This window comes from Mirounga leonina, unplaced genomic scaffold, assembly GCF_011800145.1.
Source record: "Mirounga leonina isolate KUSES-001 unplaced genomic scaffold, KU_Mleo_1.0 Mir_224, whole genome shotgun sequence".
NCBI classification, from domain to species: Eukaryota; Metazoa; Chordata; class Mammalia; order Carnivora; family Phocidae; genus Mirounga; species Mirounga leonina.
In genome coordinates, this window is record NW_023270615.1 from 7,540,043 (window position 1) to 7,552,492 (window position 12,450).

A 12,450-nucleotide genomic window follows, 5' to 3' on the forward strand; every position below is an offset into this window, starting at 1 on the left:
TACACAATCTAGCTTCCCTTAGCCCCCAACAACCCTTCTACTCAAAACATAGATTAGATAATGTATTTTTTTCAAATTCACCCCACCGCCGCACACACATAGCTGAGCTCAAAATGAATAAAGGAAAAATGTATACATGTTGGAAACTAGGAAGGAGCTAGTTCAAAGAACAGGAGCTAAAGTTTCACTGGGACTAGAAACTCATACTGAAAGCCAGCCCCTAACAGTTTGCCATCCACACAGGAGAGTCCAGAGTCCTGAATCTTTGAAACATGGTCCAGAAGAGGACAAGAGGTGCATGCCCAGAAGGGTGAGTCTTGGGCTCCTGGATTCCTTGGTTCTTGAAGATGGCCACTGTGAATGGTGGGCAAGAGAAACCCTCTAAATGCTGGGTCACACGCCGGGGTCCCAGATATCCAGTTCTGTGGGTGGTGCTGTAAACAGCCATGGGGACTCTACCTGAGGATGAAGAAAAATGTTTGCAGAGTGAAGCTATGGGGTCCGAGAAGCAATGATGAATAAAGAGAGCAGTAAACATGGAACATGATTTTCAAAAGTACTTTCTGTAAAATAACAAGTATAACAATATTTGTGTTTGTGTTTGGAAACAAGCTGGAAATAAAACACTTTGTAATAAATTGGAAGTCATTGTTACCAAACTCAACTTGTCCGTGCACCTGACATGTGGTAAGCCAATGTCTGAGACACTGGGTTTGAAGCAATGAAAGTTTTATTATCAGAAGGGCAGCCCAAAGGAAGGCAAGGGATCATTCTAGAAGCTGTCTTGCCATGTTGAGCCCAGGGGCAGCTTATATACGTTTGGTGAAGGAGGTGGATACATGAGAGGAGAGGCGGGGCTTGAGACAACCTAGAGCTATGCGTTCTTTTTTTTTTTTTAAAGATTTATTTATTTATTTATTTATTTGACAGAAAGAGACACAGCGAGAGAGGGAACACAAGCAGGGGGAGTGGGAGAGGGAGAAGCAGGCTTCCCGCTGAGCGGGGAGCCTGACGCGGGGCTCGATCCCAGAACACTGGGACCTGAGCCGAAGGCAGTCGCTGAACGACTGAGCCACCCAGGCGCCCCGAGCTATGCGTTCTTTTGGACAACAAGGCACCCTTCAGACCTGCTTTTATCAGGTACATCAGAGAATTTCAAGATAAATGTTACCGTCCCGTCCCCATTAGGTTTCTACAATCATTATGTAAACAGAGAGTTGGGATAAAAAGGCCAAGTCAATGACTGTGCATGAGGTTAAGAGGTGCATAGAACATACTTAAGTAGGGAACAAAACAGAACGTGGAGCTAAGTTAATAGCACAACTAACAACTACAATTCTGCTTATGTTTTCAAAACAGGTCCGGGAACCAAGTGACCGGCCTCTTCGGGAGGCAGAGGAAGTTACTCTGTGCCAAGGTCCTATCTTTTTCAGTAGGGAAAAGAGATACTGATTAACTTTGACTTTGTCAGCATATTTTAAGTGTAAGAATGTATGCTAAAAATTAACAAAAGGCATAAATTCCAAACTGGAAAGTGAAAAGAAAGTTTAAAAAATTGATCTATTTAATGAAAGCAGAAAGAAGAAAAACAGTAAGAATGAATAGTAAAAAAAAAAAAAATACAAAGATGGTAGACATTAATCCAAATACATCAGTAATTATAATGCATAGATGCAGGTTATACTCACTTTTCTAATACTGGATACAAAAATCAGTTTGAGATTAAAAAGTGAAATTTGTAAGAAGGTAGATCCTAAAAGTTCTCTTCGCAAGAAAAAATCATGTAAATATGTATGGTGACTTGTTAACTAGATTTGTGGCGATCATTTTGCAGTAAATACAAATACCGAATCATTATGTTGTACACCTGGAACTAATATAAGGTTATATGGCACTTATACCTCAATTTAAAAAAAACGTAATAATTATATGCTATTTATAGATATACCTTAAACAAAAGGATTTGGAATGATCAAAACGAGAGAAAAGATATACTAACTGAGAAATTTGATAAACAATATTAATATTGAAAGATGTTTATATTAAGAGAATTCTAATAGGATATTAAGCAAGAAATTGAGTAGAGAAAAAGAAAGAAAATACATAATGATAGGAGTTGGCCCTGAGAGATGAAGAGGAGGAGGTGTCTGGCTGGCTCAGTGGGTAGAGCATCCGACTCTTGCTCTTGGGGTCGTGAGTTTGAACCCCACGTTGGGGGTAGAGTTTACTTAAAAAAAAAAAAAGAGAGAGGGCGCCTGGGTGGCTCAGATGGTTAAGTGTCTGCCTTCGGCTCAGGTCATGATCCCAGGGTCCTGGGATCGAGTCCCGCATCGGGCTCCCTGCTAGGCGGGGAGCCTGCTTCTCCCTCTGCCTCTGCCTCTGCCTCTCTGTCTCTCTGACTCTCATGAATAAATAAATAAAACATTAAAAAAAAAAAAGAGAGAGAGAGACAAAGAGGAATATCCCTCTTAGAGACTGATAAGGAGCCAAATTAAGGAGTCACCTTGATGAATCATGACAGTAGGAAATAGGCACTCTCTTGTTCTCCAATTCAAGACCCATGGTTCAGTTTGCTTTAGGGTGAAGGCCACATATTTCCCCCATATTTCCTAAGTACATATTCTCAGTTCTCCAAACCACCACATGTTTTCTCATCTCTGGGCTTCATACACGCTTTGCTCTTTGCCCAGATCTCTCCCCCATGGCACAAGTGACGCAAACATTGGAGGAATGGGGCTGGGCCCTTCTCCCTGTTGCAACACAGAGCTCAGCACACGATTTGCTTCTCGAGTGCTTAGATCAGTGCAGAGATGAGATATGCAAGAAGGAAATGTGAGCACAGATGGGGGCGTTTAATTCGACCTGAGGAATTGACTTCAAAGAGGAAGTGCCCTTTAAGAAGAATCTTGGAGAAAGAATAAGGACAGAGGTTGCTCCAGGTAAAGGGAGCAGTGTGAACAAATGTCCTGATGCTACCAGGGAATTTTGAGTAGTCAAATGTAGTGTAGCCGGAGTGTGTGTGTGTGTGTGTGTGTGTTAATGAAGGAGGGAGAAATGAAGCTGCAAATCAAGAGTGCGGTCACTACACAGAGCCTGGGATGCCATGCTAAGGAGTGTACGCTTTTCCCTGCAGGTGGATGTATCCACGGAAAATATTTAAACAGGAGGATGATTGTGGTAGCTGTCAGAGCTATTCACTGAATATTTCCAGTAGTTCCCACTTCAAAGCCTCTATCAGGATTGTGCTTCTCTGCCTGCCTTGAAGTTGGCATGGCCACAGAACTTACGTCGTTGACCGGGGCTAGTGAGTGAACGTGACCCATGCCATTTTTTGGCAGAAACCCTAAGAGATGCTATCTGATTTGTCATTGAGCCTTTTCCTGCCTGAGCTACTATGGAAGCATGAGCCTTTGTCCTCGAGTGAGAATGACATAGAGAAGATCCTCAGCTCGTTCGTCACAGACACAAATAAGACATAAACCATTGTTTTAAGATACGGAGACATGGTGGTTGTTATTGTAGCATAACCTTGCCTGTTTGGGCTATTATAGGTTTTTTGTTTTGTTTTGTTTCAGATGTAACACTTGTTGGACTTGAAGCCAAGAGAAAAATTAGGAGACCATTTCCAATGGGGTACTGGCAAGGAGGGAAGGTGAAGAATAGTCTGAGCCTGAGGGTAAGGACTGCATCGATTTTACTCATTTATGGGTTTCCGGTACCTGGCTCAGTTCCTGGAATGAAAGAGGGGGGTATGGAATCCTTGTTCTCGTGCTTCCAAGAGGACTGTGCCATGTTCCCCCAAAGATCTGTTCAAGTCTTAATCCCCAGTACCTTTGAATGTGACCTTATTTGGAAGTTGGGTGTTTGCAGATGTAATAAAGTTAAGGATCCTGGGATGAGATTACCCTACATTTAGGATGGCCTCTAAATACCATGACAAGCAGCCTTCTAAGAGGAAGGGGAGGAAGATTTGGCCCAGAGATACAGGGCAAAGGCCATGCGAAGCTGGGGACAGGGACTAGAGTCATGTGATCACAAGCCAAGGAACACCAAGGATTGCCAGCAGCCAGACACAGCAGAGAAGAGGTAAGAAATGGGTTCTCCCTCAGAGCCTCGAGAAGGTACCAGCATGAATGACAGCCTTGATTTTGGACTCCTGGCCTCTAGAACCACAGGGCTCAGGTAGGGAGAAATAGCAAATGTTTGAATTCTGTTCACAAAAGTGTACTTTCCAAAATTGCTGATAGCTTAGAGAAAAGACAAAAAGTTTTCCTTAAATCTGGAAAAACGAAACATTAAAGAACCACGATGTTTCAGATTGAATGATACCCAGGTCGACCCACCCACCCAAGCACATTATTAATTTACTTCTTTACATCAGGGAGGAGATCTTCTACTAAGATGGAAATCAAACACAGAAAGTCTAAGTCTGACAGAGTCCCTTTTCTAAGTTGGACCCAGTCTGACCCCAACCTTGCTCCAATTTCCGAGTTGCACCCAGTTGCACCCAGTCTGACCCAGGTCGGGATTAGTTTCCAAGTCAGACTCAGTCCGACCGATACCCGGTCTGGTTTCCAAGTCGGACCCAGTCTGACTCGGGCCAGTTTCCGGACTCAGTCCTGGAGAAAGAAATGCTTGGCAAGTGTGAAAGCTCCTCACAAAATCCGTGAAGCTGGGATGGGGAGGCGACCGCCAGAGCCAGCCGGAATGCAGTGAGCTGAAGGGCTTCAGCAGGTGGGTGGGTGGGCTTGCTCACTGCTGCCGGGACACGTGGTGGCGGTGGGGGCGCTTGGAGAGGGTTGAGGGGGGTCTCCTTCAGTTCCCTCTCCTGACATCAGAACTGTTAAAAGATAAACTGAGGCACATGTAAAATGTTAAGACTTTATCTGAGCAAAAAGTGAGTCAAATCCAGCAGCCCCGACCTGCAAGTGGCTAGGCACGCTCCACCTGCAGCAGCTGGGGAGAGTTTCTTCTGGAGACAAGGTGGAAGCAAGGTAAGGAAATGACTGATTGGCTATAACCTAAAACCTGGTTGGCTGGGATCGGTGTTTTGATTTTGCAACCTTGAGGCAGAGACAGATCCTCCTGCACTTCAGATGGGGTTACATCTCCATAAAGCGTTTGTAAGTTGACAAGATCATCTTAAGTTGAAAATGCATTTAGTACACCGAACCTAAGGAACACCATAGCTTAGCCTAGCCTGCCTTCATCGTGCTCAGAACACATCAGCTTACAGTGGGCAAAATCATCTAACTCAAAGCCAATATTACAGCCACGTTTTGAATATCTGATGTAATTTATTGACTTCTGCACTGAAAATGAAAACCAGAATGGCTGAGTGGGTACAGGCCAGTTGTAAGCCTATCTGTTATCTACCCCGGTGATTGTGGGGTCGGCTGGGGGCTGTGGCTCGCTGCCCCCGCCCAGCTCAGGAGAGGGTATGGTACTGCATGCCGCTAAGCCGGGAAAAGATCCAAATTCGAAATCCGAAGTACAGTTTCTACTGAATATATGTTGCTTTTGCACCATCCTAACGTAGGAAAATCTTACACCATAGGAAGTCAGGAACAGTCTGTATAGGCTGAGATTTTGGTTTGCTTACGTAAGCTGCAACAGCATTAGAGCCCCATTAATCAGTGGACTCCCTTTTTAATTAAAATTTAACAGAAGCCAGGGTTCTCAGTGCTGGGCAGGTGTTCTTTACTGTCCGTTACACAGTCCCAAGCACAAACCCTCTCCTCCATCCCCTGTCTCTGTATTCTGCCTTCCAACAATCATACCTATTTCTTGCCATTTCATTTTGCTTTGCTTTGTTTTTGTCCCCTGTTGGGTCAAGTTTGGCTTGTTCTGCAGAAATAACAAATGCCTGAATGATTCCCCTTCTTCAGAGCTCTGCGGTGAGGTAAAGCTACAGATGTTTAGGAGTGGCGACGATCCCCGTTGGTGGATGTAGGCGCAATACTTCTGTTTGGGAATGGGCTATCCTGAATGATGCCAGCCGAAAGGGGATTTCAGGAATTTGCTTTCATGTTTCAATCATTCATTTAAACACATTGAAGAATGGCCCCCACTTTCTTTAGCTTTCATAAGCCCTTAGGAGGCCCAAATTCTCTTGTGCAGTCTGAGGATAATTTTTTTTTTTTCTTTCATCTGGGTTGGCAGGGATTGGGGGAGTGGAAGATGATTGTTCAAAGGGAAGCTCTTTATTCATTCTCTCAAATCTGTTTCATAGGAAATTTTCCATAGGGATTCTAGGAAGAGAAACGAATGACTTAGGCTGAGAGCCACATTTGCTCCATGAAACATTCCAGCAGCTCTGTCTGTGGCCAGTGGGGCAGCCAAAGCCTACGGAATTTCAAGGAACGCAGCACTTTTTTTAAAATTGGAGCTCTCTGTCTGGCCACAATGCTACTTGTTTCACAATAGCCACTTGGTCTATAGTGTTATGGGGACTTCAATGGTTTCTTTTGTCTGAAACAGTCTAACTCCTAGTGCTTATTCAAAAAGGTTACAATTAGGGTGCCTGGGTGGTTCAGTCGTTCAGCGTCTGCCTTCGGCTCAGGTCATGGTCCCAGGATCCTGGGATCGAGCCCCACATCGGGCTCCCTGCTCAGCGGGGAGCCTGCTTCTCCCTCTCCCACTCCCCCTGCTTGTGTTCCCTCTCTCGCTGTGTCTCTCCCTGTCAAATAAATCTTTAAAAAACAAAACAAAATAAAAAAAAAGGTTACAGTTAGAAAGGATACTGGAGGGGCGCCTGGGTGGCTCAGTTGTTAAGGGTCTGCCTTCGGCTCAGGTCATAATCTCAGGGTCCTGGGATGGAGCCCCGCATCGGGCTCCCTGCTTGGCGGGAAGCCTGCTTCTCCCTCTCCCGCTCCCCCTGCTTGTGTTCCCTCTCTCGCTGTGTCTCTCTCTGTCAAATAAATAAATAAAATCTTAAAAAAAAAAAAAAAAGAAAGGATATGGGAATAGAGCTTGAGAAAGTAATCGTGGGCACCAATATCCCCTTTCATTGTAAGTCGCTTCCTTTTCCCTGCTTCTGTAGTGGGGTGATGCCAAATGCTTGACTCGTCCTGGGGTTCTCTTTTCCTAGGGAAGGGCCGTGGTGTAACGGGGGGCAGCGGACACCGGAATGCTGAAGCCCAACAGCTGGCTCGGGGAACAGGCGTGTAAATGGAAGCTGGTGGTGATTTGAACAAAGCCCAAACATGCGTGGGGTTAGCTTGATTTACCAGAATCAACAGAACCTGGAAAAGAACCAAGCTGTGGAGCCTTTGTTTGGAAAGTTTTGTAGGATAAAGGTTAGTTGGATTTCAATAAAGCTCTTCCATCAGGATTTCGAAACAAAACATTGAAAAAGAACAGAGGGTGTCTCTATCTTTCCTTCCTACTGGCCAGGTTTTGAGTTCCACGACTAGTGAGTTGGAAGAGATGCAGTCAGTCTCTTTGAACAACCCAAGAATCTATTCCGCCCGGGAACCCAGAACACCCTGGGCTTGGATTTATTTCTATCATGTAAGGCAAAAGCTAATTAGTTAATTTTTCCTGATTTTTTATTGTGGTTGAATATATATTGGAGGCAATGTTAAGTTGACACAGAAAGTATAAGTGACCTAAAAATGCTGTACTAGAGGGGTGGCCATCCACTTTCGATTTCTAGCTTCCTTCCCCAGCATGGTCACCAGAGGACGTTTGAGTCTCAGCATCCTTTTCTGTGCAATGATAGTACTAAAAATACCAATTTTATTTTAGTTTTTAAAGATTTCATTGAGAGTGAGAGAGAGAGAGAGCACAAGGTAGGGCAGGGGGATAGGGCGGGCAGAGGGAGAGGGAGAAGCAGACTCCTTGCTGAGCAGGGAGCCCGATGCGGGGCTCGATCCCCAGACCCTGGGATCATGACCCGAGCTGAAGGCAGATGCTTAACCGACTGAGCCACCCAGACGCCCCTAAAAATAGCAGTTTTAAAACAAGTCAAGTGAAAAACTGCCTGTAAATGTAAACTATGACGTTCTCGTGACTTTGTATGTGTCTGTGCCCTAAATTCTGTGGTCTCCCCCAACACATGGCTTCGTCTTTGTGGAGACAGAGCATACATAGTGGGCACCCAGTTAGTATGTGTGTCAAAGTATCATCGTTATGTTCTAGAGCAGCAGTAAGCCAATTATAGCTCACAGGCCTCTTTTCCTAAGTAAAGTTTAATTGGAACGCAGCTACACCCAGTGTTGACTATGGCTGCTTTTTTTGCTACCATAACAGCGGTTAGTAGCTGTGAGAGCCCTTCTGGCCTGTAAAACCCCACATACTTACTAACTGGCCTTTTATGGAGAAAATTTGCTAACCGCTGCTTTACCTCCAGACTTCTCTACCTTCCCATACATGATGGATCCATGAATGCTTCTAGAACCATCTGTCTCCAAGTCTGTTCCAGGGAACACTCATTCTATGAGCTGCTCCTTCCTGGTTTAGGAAGTTCGGAAAATAGAAATGAATAACGTACATGGTGAAGTTTGGCAGTTAAAAAACAACTGTATAATTCTGATTCAGTATTTGCAAATTCATTTGACATTTTAATAATAATAATGGTATTTTTTTTTTACCAATTAATAATGTTTTACAGAAGGAAGCTTCCCCAGACACAGCTTAGGAGATATGGATAACAGAATTGATTTTGCATGCTAACTCCAGTAAATTGGAAGCGACTGACCAGAGCATTGCACTGAGAAGGGTCACGAGGTATGGCCAAGGGACTGTGGGAGGAATACAGCAATCTTACCTAGATCAGCCATGTATCTGTGAGAGCATTTGTCAGCACTTGTTTAGGTCTTACGCAAACTACACTACAGTGATGGTCTATACCGTTCCTACCTCGATCCCTGCTGCACATGAGATGTGACTTCAAAGATGCTCTTCTTGGGTGGCTTATGATCTAGTGATGAGAAAATTTCACAGAGAGTTACGGGGAGAGTACTTGTTTTATGTTCCAGGAGAAGTGCTTGGAAGATGAAATTTAATTGGTCCTACAGTTGCAGACTTGATTACTATACATCGTTCCGCTTCTGATATTCCCATTACACTTATGTTACACTTCTTGTAATTGGTGCACAGCCCTTCAATATTCTGTTTTTATTCAGTCCTCGTTCTTTTTGTTTTTCAGATTTTGAAGTTCCTATTGACATTTGCACAAACCTAGAGATTCTTTCCTCAGCCGTTTCTGGTCTACAAACAAGCTCATTGAAGGCATTTTTCATTTCTGTTACAGTGGTTAGCATTTCTTTTTGATTCTTTTTTAGAATTCCCATCTCTCTGGTTACCCATCTATTCTTGCATGTTTTCAATTTTTTCCATTAGAGCCTCAGGCATATTAATCACAGTGGTTTTAAATTCCCGGTCTCATAATAATAGACCTAATAATAGTTCTCATTCCTGGCATATCTGAGTCTGGTTCTGATGCTTGTTCTGTCTCTTCAAACTGTTTTTTTTTTTGTTTTTTTTTTTTTTGCGTTAGCATGTTTTGTGCTTTTTTGTTAAAAGCTAGACATGATGTACTGGGTTAAAAAAAAAACTCTAGTAGATAGATCTTTAGTAATGTGGTGGTGAGGTATGGGGGGGGTGAGGAAGTGTTGAATAGTCCTAGGATTAGGTCTCAGTCTTTGAGTGAGCCTGTGACCCTGCACTATCAACTTCACACATGCTTCTTCCTCCCCTGCCCCTCCACTTAGGTGGGGTAGGATGGGAGTGGGCTCTGGTTGGAGAGTTCCCATCCCAGAAATGGGTTAGGCTCTGATAAAATCCCAGCAGGTTAGGCTGTCTTGAGAGCAGGTCTTGTTAAGAAGAACAGAATTCTCTAGAGTATTTCAAAATGGATCCTTTTCCCCTGCTGGAAGCAGGAGAGGATTTTTCTCTGATACTCACTGTCTACTTGTCAGCCAGCACTGAGCCTCCAGCAATTTGTCAATTACTCTGAGGTTTCCTCCCCTGGTACTGGTTGCAATGGAGGTTTCTGCTGTGATTCTGTGTGTGTTCAGTTGTTGATCTTCAGTTTATTCAGCTTTTAACTCGTTAGGATGGAATGACAGCTTCCAAGCTTTTTACATGCCAGACTGGAAACTGGAAGTCTACAGCATTCTGTATACCTTCCTGGGTCCTAAAAACATAATAAAGCAGATTCCTCGTCAGACCTTGGGTATCAAGGAGACGTTATAAATTTATTTTTTGAAGCTTCATCTTTGCTCCGAACATGTAACAGTATAAAAAGAGAAAATGAAAGAAATAGATATATTAACAAGAAAGAATAACATTTTCCCATACCAGAAACACAACAAAAAGACAAAGCTATGTTTGGGGTTGGGGTTGGACCCTCCTGGGCTATATGTCTGAAAGTAGATAGGAGCTTCTAGAAACTAGGGTCTGGAGTAAGGCTCCCCTAGTTAAGAAAGGAGACTGGAAAGCTCCTTAGGGCTGCTACGTCTATGAAACTTTGTGTCCAGGAAAGAAAGACACTGTACTAGTTCACACCCCCCAAATGAGGCAAGCCCCAGACAGTGGCAGATCCTCACTATCTGCAGTACCATAAAGGGCACGGAGGGCCAGAGGCAGTTACAGGTCCACCACTAGAAGTGGGGGCTGGCTGGAAGGGAAGGAAAGAAAGATTTCATCAAAGAGAACTTGAGGTGCAAATTCCAGAACATATGAAGAAATCTAGCCTATGACGGCCAACCACTGGAGACAAATTGACTTTAGATACAGTGAAAATAATAGAGAAATATGAAAAGGATTTTAAGTACATGTTTTTAGGATCCTCAGGGTGGTAAATGAAATAAGGACTTCCAAAGAAAGAGCAAGAATTAACCAAACAAAGATAAGCAGAAATGGAATTAAGAAGTATATATGAAATAGAGCCACTTAGGTATCTTGTGCATGAAAAACATAGACTGGGGGCGCCTGGGTGGCTCAGTCGGTTAGGCGACTGCCTTCGGCTCAGGTCATGATCCCGGAGTCCCGGGATCGGGTCCCGCATCGGGCTCCCTGCTCGGCGGGGAGTCTGCTTCTCCCTCTGACCCTCCCCCTCTCATGCTCTATCTCATTCTCTCTCTCAAATAAATAAATAAAATCTTTAAAAAAAAAAAGAAAGAAAAACATAGACTGAAATAAAGCACACAATAGGTTGCATCAACATTAGGCTGACACATGTGAAGAAAAATAGTGTGCTCTCGATAATTGTATTAGAACGTCACCAAGAGGGGTGCCTGGGTGGCTCAGTTGGTTAAGCGACTGCCTTCAGCTCAGGTCACAATCCTGGAGTCCCGGGATCGAGTCCCACATCGGGCTCCCCGCTCAGCAGGGGGTCTGCTTCTCCCTCTGACCCTCTTCCCTCTCATGCTCTCTGTTTCTCATTCTCTCTCTCAAATAAAAAAATAAAATCTTAAAAAAAAAAAAAAAAGAAAGAACGTCACCAAGAATGTAGTACAGAGGGAAGAGAAAAAAAAAATATGGAGAAATAAGGGAAGGACATGGAAGATTGACCGAGAAGCTTATATCCAACAGGAAGTTCAGAAGAAAGGAAGGAGGGTGAGAAGCAATATTCAAAGAGAGACTGAGGACTTTTCAGATTTGAAGTCACAAATCCTCACATGTAAATGAACACAAAGGATAATGAAGAGAATAAATAGAAATAGATGCACATGTAGACACAAAACGGTAATATTGAGGAACTCCAAGCATGGAGAGAAAAGTCTTAAAAACCATGCGAGAGACAGAATGCCTGCTAATAAATACCTATTATATGGACAACAGGCTTCTTATCTGCAGCCGATGCCAGGTAATAACAAAGTAACACTTTGAAGGTGCTGATAGCAAATAAGTGCAAAAATTGAATTCTAAATCCAGATAAAGTATGACTCAAAAGTAAGGACCATACAGTTTCAAAAAGCATTAGGAAAATTTGCTGCTTAACATTCTCAGTGAAAGAGCTATTAACAGATATCTAAGAATTGGGATGCAAAAACCCAGAAAATAATGTTATTATTTTAATTAACGATTGGCACTATTCACATACACAGACACGTGCACACACTCAAAATTCTACATAAGAATACCAAGGAAGCAGGAAAGGCAGAGTGGGAGTTGAGGTCTTTTGACTGGGTAGGAAAAGAAGACTTTGGTTGTTTAGGAGGTGGGTAGAGATGTTCAATAATTCTCAAACTTTGGCATGTGTTAAGAATCGTTTGGAACACACAGGTTATGGGCCCCACCTGGAGTTTCTGATTCATTAGGTCTGTGGTGGGACCTGAGAATTTGCATTTCTAACAATTACCAGGTGATACTGGGCCACTGGTTTGGGGTCCACACTTTGAGAACCATTCCTCCAGACTTCACTAGAAAAATATTGTAGCTAATTCTGTAGGTCAAAAAACTGAATAACCATGAAAAGCATAGAAACAATGTATAGCTTTA

The 12,450-nt window shown here is 43.4% G+C and overlaps 1 long non-coding RNA gene across 4 annotated transcripts in view; it reads left to right on the plus strand.

Moving 5' to 3' along the window:
- The first annotated feature begins 2,542 nt into the window (after positions 1–2,542).
- LOC118026301 overlaps positions 2,543–12,450 on the plus strand; it is a 94,838-nt gene continuing 84,930 nt past the window's right edge. Inside the window, exons 1-5 of one of the 4 annotated variants that reach the window (XR_004683519.1) lie at positions 2,572–2,939; positions 3,576–3,676; positions 7,091–7,298; positions 8,615–8,730; positions 9,152–10,828. This is a non-coding gene — a long non-coding RNA (uncharacterized LOC118026301). Of the gene's footprint in view, positions 2,940–3,575; positions 3,677–7,090; positions 7,299–8,614; positions 8,731–9,151; positions 10,829–12,450 lie in introns of those variants that run through there. The other 3 variants (XR_004683521.1, XR_004683522.1, XR_004683520.1) reach the window with 3 other exon arrangements.